The 7,500-nt window shown below is 43.9% G+C and overlaps 9 non-coding genes and 9 pseudogenes across 9 annotated transcripts; all 18 read right to left on the bottom strand.

Annotated features, from left to right (window-relative positions):
• Positions 1–3,126: 3,126 nt before the first annotated feature.
• On the bottom strand, positions 3,127–3,245 carry LOC132968726 (5S ribosomal RNA). Its single transcript, XR_009671313.1, has one exon. It is a non-coding gene; the product is annotated as a 5S ribosomal RNA (ribosomal RNA).
• Positions 3,246–3,367: 122 nt separating this feature from the next.
• On the bottom strand, positions 3,368–3,476 carry LOC132968664 (5S ribosomal RNA; annotated as a pseudogene).
• Positions 3,477–3,597: 121 nt separating this feature from the next.
• Positions 3,598–3,716, bottom strand: LOC132968635 (5S ribosomal RNA). Its single transcript, XR_009671269.1, has one exon. It is a non-coding gene; the product is annotated as a 5S ribosomal RNA (ribosomal RNA).
• Positions 3,717–3,838: 122 nt separating this feature from the next.
• On the bottom strand, positions 3,839–3,947 carry LOC132968695 (5S ribosomal RNA; annotated as a pseudogene).
• A 120-nt stretch (positions 3,948–4,067) lies between these two features.
• LOC132968667 (5S ribosomal RNA) lies at positions 4,068–4,176 on the bottom strand (annotated as a pseudogene).
• Positions 4,177–4,298: 122 nt separating this feature from the next.
• On the bottom strand, positions 4,299–4,407 carry LOC132968682 (5S ribosomal RNA; annotated as a pseudogene).
• A 122-nt stretch (positions 4,408–4,529) lies between these two features.
• Positions 4,530–4,638, bottom strand: LOC132968666 (5S ribosomal RNA; annotated as a pseudogene).
• Positions 4,639–4,761: 123 nt separating this feature from the next.
• LOC132968680 (5S ribosomal RNA) lies at positions 4,762–4,870 on the bottom strand (annotated as a pseudogene).
• A 121-nt stretch (positions 4,871–4,991) lies between these two features.
• Positions 4,992–5,100, bottom strand: LOC132968655 (5S ribosomal RNA; annotated as a pseudogene).
• A 120-nt stretch (positions 5,101–5,220) lies between these two features.
• LOC132968737 (5S ribosomal RNA) lies at positions 5,221–5,339 on the bottom strand. The gene has a single exon (XR_009671323.1). It is a non-coding gene; the product is annotated as a 5S ribosomal RNA (ribosomal RNA).
• A 121-nt stretch (positions 5,340–5,460) lies between these two features.
• Positions 5,461–5,579, bottom strand: LOC132968720 (5S ribosomal RNA). Its single transcript, XR_009671307.1, has one exon. It is a non-coding gene; the product is annotated as a 5S ribosomal RNA (ribosomal RNA).
• A 122-nt stretch (positions 5,580–5,701) lies between these two features.
• On the bottom strand, positions 5,702–5,820 carry LOC132968708 (5S ribosomal RNA). Its single transcript, XR_009671296.1, has one exon. It is a non-coding gene; the product is annotated as a 5S ribosomal RNA (ribosomal RNA).
• Positions 5,821–5,942: 122 nt separating this feature from the next.
• Positions 5,943–6,051, bottom strand: LOC132968656 (5S ribosomal RNA; annotated as a pseudogene).
• Positions 6,052–6,172: 121 nt separating this feature from the next.
• LOC132968623 (5S ribosomal RNA) lies at positions 6,173–6,291 on the bottom strand. Its single transcript, XR_009671256.1, has one exon. It is a non-coding gene; the product is annotated as a 5S ribosomal RNA (ribosomal RNA).
• Positions 6,292–6,413: 122 nt separating this feature from the next.
• Positions 6,414–6,532, bottom strand: LOC132968630 (5S ribosomal RNA). The gene has a single exon (XR_009671263.1). It is a non-coding gene; the product is annotated as a 5S ribosomal RNA (ribosomal RNA).
• Positions 6,533–6,886: 354 nt separating this feature from the next.
• Positions 6,887–7,005, bottom strand: LOC132968626 (5S ribosomal RNA). The gene has a single exon (XR_009671259.1). It is a non-coding gene; the product is annotated as a 5S ribosomal RNA (ribosomal RNA).
• A 121-nt stretch (positions 7,006–7,126) lies between these two features.
• Positions 7,127–7,235, bottom strand: LOC132968688 (5S ribosomal RNA; annotated as a pseudogene).
• Positions 7,236–7,357: 122 nt separating this feature from the next.
• On the bottom strand, positions 7,358–7,476 carry LOC132968717 (5S ribosomal RNA). The gene has a single exon (XR_009671304.1). It is a non-coding gene; the product is annotated as a 5S ribosomal RNA (ribosomal RNA).
• Positions 7,477–7,500: the final 24 nt, after the last annotated feature.

Here is a 7,500-nt window from a genome sequence, read left to right as displayed (position 1 = left end):
AAACAATCATCACGGAATTTTGAAAGAATATGGCGTTCGACCAAAACGGTAGAATCTCGTTTTTTCTGGCAGGATAGTCATAGAAGATATATGAAGGCTCTACGTCACGCCCGAGCTGCCTACTACTCCTCTCTAATCGAGGAAAACAAAGGCAATCCTAGATACCTTTTCAGCACTGTAGCCAGGCTGACAGAGAGTCATGGCTCCATTGAGCCTTGTATTCCTCTAGCCCTCAGCAGTAATGATTTCCTTAGCTTTTTCAACAACAAAGTTCTAGACATCAGAGACAAAATTGGTAACCTCCTGCCCTTACCTGGTGCAGATACGTCTGTTACGGCAGAGACAGTTCCAGGACCAGATATTAGTCTCGACTGTTTTTCTCCAATCGACCTTTCAGAGCTACATTCCATTTTTTCTGCATCGAAACCGTCAACCTGTATTTTGGACCCAATCCCAACCAAGCTGTTTAAGGAAGTCTTTCCCTTAGTTAGCAACTCCATATTAGATATGATCAATATGTCTTTACTGGCAGGCTATGTACCACAGACATTTAAAGTAGCGGTAATCAAACCTCTACTTAAAAAGCCTACTCTGGACTCAGGAACTCTGGCTAACTACAGACCTATATCCAACCTTCCTTTTATCTCGAAGATCCTGGAGAAGGTGGTAGCTAAACAGCTGTGTGACTTTCTCCATGACAACAGTTTATTTGAAGAGTTCCAGTCAGGATTTAGAGTCCACCATAGCACTGAGACTGCACTAGTTAGAGTTACAAACGATCTACTTCTAGCCTCAGACAGGGGACTTCTGTCTGTGCTCGTCTTGTTAGATCTTAGTGCTGCTTTTGACACCATTGACCATCGGATCCTGTTGTACAGACTGGAGCATTTGCTTGGAATTACAGGGACTGCTTTAAGTTGGTTTGAATCCTACTTATCAGACCGATCTCAGTTTGTACATGTTAATGATGAGTCCTCTATGCACACTAAAGTTTGCCATGGAGTCCCACAAGGTTCAGTGCTTGGACCAATTCTTTTTACATTATATATGCTTCCTCTGGGAAATATTATGAGGAAACACTCCATACAGTTTCATTGTTATGCAGATGATACTCAGCTTTATGTATCAATGAAGCCCGATGGTACCAGTCAGTTATGTCAGCTAGAAACATGCCTTAAGTACGTTAGGACCTGGATGACCAGAAATGTTTTGCTACTTAACTCAGACAAGACTGAAGTTATTGTGCTAGGCCCTAAGAACCTCAGAGAGACTTTTTCTAGTGATGTGACTGTCCTTAATGACATCAGCCTGGCATCTAGCACCACTGTTAGGAATCTAGGAGTTATTTTTGATCAAGATATGTCTTTTAGCTCTCACATCAGTCAAGTTTCAAGAACAGCCTACTTTCACCTTCGTAATATATCCAAGATCAGGAATATCCTGTCGCAAAGTGATGCAGAAAAACTAGTTCATGCATTTGTTACCTCCAGACTGGATTATTGTAACTCTCTTTTGTCAGGGTGCTCTGGCAAATCTCTAAAGACTCTTCAACGGGTCCAGAATGCTGCAGCTCGTGTACTGACCAGAACCAGGAAATGGGACCACATTACTCCTGTCCTGGCTTCTCTGCACTGGCTCCCTATACAGTCTAGAATAGAATTCAAGATCCTTCTTCTCACCTACAAAGCTCTAAATGGCCAGGCACCATCTTATCTTAAGGAGCTACTAGTGCCGTACTGTCCCTTGAGAGCGTTGCGGTCCCGGAGTGCAGGCCTGCTGGTGGTACCTACAGTCTCCAAGTGTACTATGGGGGGTAAAGCCTTCAGTTATCGGGCTCCTCTCCTCTGGAACCGCCTTCCAGCCGGGGTCCGGGAGGCAGACACAGTCTGTATTTTTAAGATTAGACTTAAAACTTTCCTTTTTGATAAATCTTATAGTTAGGGCTGGTGATGGTGTAGACCAGCTCTTAGTTATGCTGCTATAGGCTTAGACTACCGGGGGAACTGGCACCTTGAGCTCCTCTCTCTCTCTCTCTCTCTCTCTCTCTCTCTATGCATATACAGTACATCATATTACTGCATGTATCTATCTATAAATCTCAGTCACTAACCACCTACTTTCCTGGGATCTCTTGAGCTCCCCTAGGCTCCTCAAGATCATCGGTTGACGGCTTGCCAGAACAACCCCCACCCCACCACTACCCCCTCCCCACCGGATCGTGGGTTGGCGGCCTGCCAGAACAACCCCCCACACCCCCTCCCCTCCCCACCGGATTGCTGATGGACGGTCTACCTCCCCCCACCCCCTTGCTCTCTATCCCTCTTCTTGCATCTTATCCCATCTCTCCCCCTAATCCTTTCCAAGCCCGGCGCAGTCTAGGCCTGTGAAGACTGTTTCGTCATGAGCCGGGGATCCGGCCGAAGATTTCTGCCTTTTAATAAGGCAGTTTTTTCTTACCACTGTAACTTTTGCTGCTTTGCTAAAGTGCTCATGATGGATAGGCCGGATCTTTGTAACATAGCAATAAGTAAGGTCCTTTACCTGCTTTTTGTAACATAACAATGAGTAAGGTCTTTTACCTGCTCTTTTGTAATGTTAACAGACAATGAGTAAGGTATTTTACCTGCTTCTTGTAAAGTGTCTCGAGATAACACTTGTTATGAGTTGACGCTATACAAATTAAAGTTGATTGATTGATTGATAAAAGTTGACCCTGCTTAGCTTCCGAGATGGGACGAGATCAGGCGTGTTCAGGGTGGTATGGCCGTAAGCTGTTATTGTGTTCAGACAGGGGCCTTTTAAAGATCTCATGCCCTTGATTCTGGCTGAATTTTTGGACATGTGAATATGTCTCTATATGATAAAAAAAGAACATATGATCAAAAAAAATGAAAAAGCTTACAGCACCTGGTATTCCCAGGCGGTCTCCCATCCAAGTACTAACCAGGCCAGACGCTGCTTAGCTTCCGAGATCGGACAAGTTCAGGGTGGTATGTCCTTAAGCCATTATTGTGTGCAGAAAGGGGCCTTTTAAAGATGTCATGCCCTTGATTCTGGCTGAATTTTTGGACATGTGAATATGTCTCTATATGATAAAAAAAAAACATATGATCAAAAAAATGAAAAAGCTTACAGCACCTGGTATTCCCAGGCGGTCTCCCATCCAAGTACTAACCAGGCCCTACCTTGCTTAGCTTCCGAGATCGGACGAGATCGGGCGTGTTCAGGGTGGTATGGCCATAAGTCATTATTGTGTGCAGACAGGGGCCTTTTAAAGATGTCATGCCCTTGATTCTGGCTGAATTTTTGGACATGTGAATATGTCTCTATATGATAAAAAAAAAACATATGATCAAAAAAATGAAAAAGCTTACAGCACCTGGTATTCCCAGGCGGTCTCCCATCCAAGTACTAACCAGGCCCAACCCTGCTTAGCTTCCAAGATCTGACGAGTTCAGGGTGGTATGGCCGTAAGCCATTATTGTGTGCAGAAAGGGGCCTTTTAAAGATGTCATGCCCTTGATTCTGGCTGAATTTTTGGACATGTGAATATGTCTCTATATGATAAAAAAAAACATATCATCAAAAAAATGAAAAAGCTTACAGCACCTGGTATTCCCAGGCGGTCTCCCATCCAAGTACTAACCAGGCCCGACCCTGCTTAGCTTCCGAGATCGGACGAGAACAGGCGTGTTCAGGATGGTATGGCCATAAGCTGTTATTGTGTGCAGAAAGGGGCCTTTTAAAGATGTCATGCCCTTGATTCTGGCTGAATTTTTGGACATGTGAATATGTCTCTATATGATAAAAAAAAAACGTATGATCAAAAAAATGAAAAAGCTTTCAGCACCTGGTATTCCCAGGTAGTCTCCCATCCAACTAGTAACCAGGCCCGACCCTGCTTAGCTTCCAAGATTGGATGAGTTCAGGGTTGTATGGCCGTAAGCCATTATTGTGTGCAGAAAGGGGCCTTTTAAAGATGTCATGCCCTTGATTCTGGCTGAATTTTAGGACATGTGAATATGTCTCTATATGATAAAAAAAACATATGATCAAAAAAATGAAAAAGCTTACAGCACCTGGTATTCCCAGGCGGTCTCCCATTCAAGTACTAACCAGGCCCCACCCTGCTTAGCTTCCAAGATCGGACGAGTTCAGGGTGGTATGGCCATAAGCCATTATTGTGTGCAGAAAGGGGCCTTTTAAAGATGTCATGCTCTTGATTCTGGCTGAATTTTTGGACATGTGAATATGTCTCTATATGATAAAAAAAAAACATATGATCAAAAAAATGAAGAAGCTTACAGCACCTGGTATTCCCAGGCTGTCTCCCATCCAAGTACTAACCTGGCCCGACCCTGCTTACCTTCTGAGATCGGACGAGTTCAGGGTTGTATGGCCGTAAGCCATTATTGTGTGCAGAAAGGGGCCTTTTAAAGATGTCATGCCCTTGATTCTGGCTGAATTTTTGGACATGTGAATATGTCTCTATATGATAAAAAAAAAACATATGATCAAAAAAATGAAAAAGCTTACAGCACCTGGTATTCCCAGGCGGTCTCCCATTCAAGTACTAACCAGGCCCCACCCTGCTTAGCTTCCAAGATCGGACGAGTTCAGGGTGGTATGGCCATAAGCCATTATTGTGTGCAGAAAGGGGCCTTTTAAAGATGTCATGCTCTTGATTCTGGCTGAATTTTTGGACATGTGAATATGTCTCTATATGATAAAAAAAAAAACATATGATCAAAAAAATGAAGAAGCTTACAGCACCTGGTATTCCCAGGCTGTCTCCCATCCAAGTACTAACCTGGCCCGACCCTGCTTACCTTCTGAGATCGGACGAGTTCAGGGTTGTATGGCCGTAAGCCATTATTGTGTGCAGAAAGGGGCCTTTTAAAGATGTCATGCCCTTGATTCTGGCTGAATTTTTGGACATGTGAATATGTCTCTATATGATAAAAAAAAACATATGATCAAAAAAATGAAAAAGCTTACAGCACCTGGTATTCCCAGGCGGTCTCCCATCTAAGTACTAACCAGGCCCGACCCTGCTTAGCTTCCGAGATCGGACGAGTGCAGGGTGGTATGGCCGTAAGCCATTATTGTGTGCAGAAATGGGCCTTAAAGATGTCATTCCCTTGATTCTGGCTGAATTTTTGGACATGTGAATATGTCTCTATATGATAAAAAAAAAACATATGATCAAAAAAATGAAAAAGCTTACAGCACCTGGTATTCCCAGGCGGTCTCCCATCCAAGTACTAACCAGGCCCGACCTTGCTTATCTTCCGAGATCGGACAAGATCGGGCGTGTTCAGGGTGGTATGGCCGTAAGCCATTATTGTGTGCAGACAGGGGCCTTTTAAAGATGTCATGCCCTTGATTCTGGCTGAATTTTTGGACATGTGAATATGTCTCTATATGATAAAAAAAAACATATCATCAAAAAAATGAAAAAGCTTACAGCACCTGGTATTCCCAGGCGGTCTCCCATCCAAGTACTAACCAGGCCCGACCCTGCTTAGCTTCCGAGATCGGACGAGATCGGCCGTGTTCAGGGTGGTATGGCCATAAGCCATTATTGTGTGCAGAAAGGGGCCTTTTAAAGATGTCATGCCCTTGATTCTGGCTGAATTTTTGGACATGTGAATATGTCTCTATATGAAAAAAAAAAAACATATGATCAAAAAAATGAAAAAGCTTATAGCACCTGGTATTCCCAGGCGGTCTCCCATCCAAGTACTAACCAGGCCCGACCCTGCTTAGCTTCCGAGATCGGACGAGATCGGGCGTGTTCAGGGTGGTATGGCCATAAGTCATTATTGTGTGCAGAAAGGGGCCTTTTAAAGATGTCATGCCCTTGATTCTGGCTGAATTTTTGGACATGTGAATATGTCTCTATATGAAAAAAAAAAAACATATGATCAAAAAAATGAAAAAGCTTACAGCACCTGGTATTCCCAGGCGGTCTCCCATCCAAGTACTAACCAGGCCTGACCTTGCTTAGCTTCCGAGATCGGGCGTGTTCAGGGTGGTATGGCCGTAAGCCATTATTGTGTGCAGACAGGGGCCTTTTAAAGATGTCATGCCCTTGATTCTGGCTGAATTTTTGGACATGTGAATATGTCTCTATATGATAAAAAAAACATATGATCAAAAAAAATGAAAAAGCTTACAGCACCTGGTATTCCCAGGCGGTCTCCCATCCAAGTACTAACCAGGCCCGACCCCGCTTAGCTTCCGAGATCGGACGAGATCGGGCGTGTTCAGGGTGGTATGGCCGTAAGCCATTATTGTGTGCAGAAAGGGGCCTTTTAAAGATGTCATGCCCTTGATTCTGGCTGAATTTTTGGACATGTGAATATGTCTCTATATGATAAAAAAAAACATATGATTAAACAAAATGAAAAAGCTTACAGCACCTGGTATTCCCAGGCGGTCTCCCATCCAAGTACTAACCAGGCCCGACCCTGCTTAGCTTCTGAGATCGGACGAGATCGGGCGTGTTCAGGGTGGTATGGCCGCAAGGCATTATTGTGTGCAGAAAGGGGCCTTTTAAAGATGTCATGCCCTTGATTCTGGCTGAATTTTTGGACATGTGAATATGTCTCTATATGATAAAAAAAGAACATATGATCAAAAAAAATGAAAAAGCTTACAGCACCTGGTATTCCCAGGCGGTCTCCCATCCAAGTACTAACCAGGCCAGACGCTGCTTAGCTTCCGAGATCGGACAAGTTCAGGGTGGTATGTCCTTAAGTCATTATTGTGTGCAGAAAGGGGCCTTTTAAAGATGTCATGCCCTTGATTCTGGCTGAATTTTTGGACATGTGAATATGTCTCTATATGATAAAAAAAAAACATATGATCAAAAAAATGAAAAAACTTACAGCATCTGGTATTCCCATGCGGTCTCCCATCCAAGTACTAACCAGGCCCTACCCTGCTTAGCTTCCGAGATCGGACGAGATCAGGCGTGTTCAGGGTGGTATGGCCGTAAGCCATTATTGTGTGCAGAGAGGGGCCTTTTAAAGATGTCATGCCCTTGATTCTGGCTGAATTTTTGGACATGTGAATATGTCTCTCTATGATAAAAAAAAACATATGATCAAAAAATTGAAAAAGCTTACAGCACCTGGTATTCCTAGGCGGTCTCCCATCCAAGTATTAACCAGGCCCGACCCTGCTTTGCTTCTGAGATCGGGCGTGTTCAGGGTGGTATGGATGTAAGGCATTATTGTGTGCAGAAAGGGGCCTTTTAAAGATATCATGCCCTTGATTCTGGCTGAATTTTTGGACATGTGAATATGTCTCTATATGATAAAAAAAAAACATATGATCAAAAAAATTAAAAAGCTTACAGCACCTGGTATTCCCAGGCGGTCTCCCATCCAAGTACTAACCAGGCCCGACCCTGCTTAGCTTCCGAGATCGGACGAGATCAGGCGTGTTCAGGGTGGTTTGGCTGTAAGCCATTATTGTGTGCAGACAGGGGCC

The sequence above is a fragment of the Labrus mixtus genome, unplaced genomic scaffold (genome assembly GCF_963584025.1).
Source record: "Labrus mixtus unplaced genomic scaffold, fLabMix1.1 SCAFFOLD_185, whole genome shotgun sequence".
Taxonomy (NCBI): Eukaryota; Metazoa; Chordata; class Actinopteri; order Labriformes; family Labridae; genus Labrus; species Labrus mixtus.
Note: the sequence above shows the minus strand (reverse complement) of the source record. Positions and strands in the feature narration are given on the sequence as shown.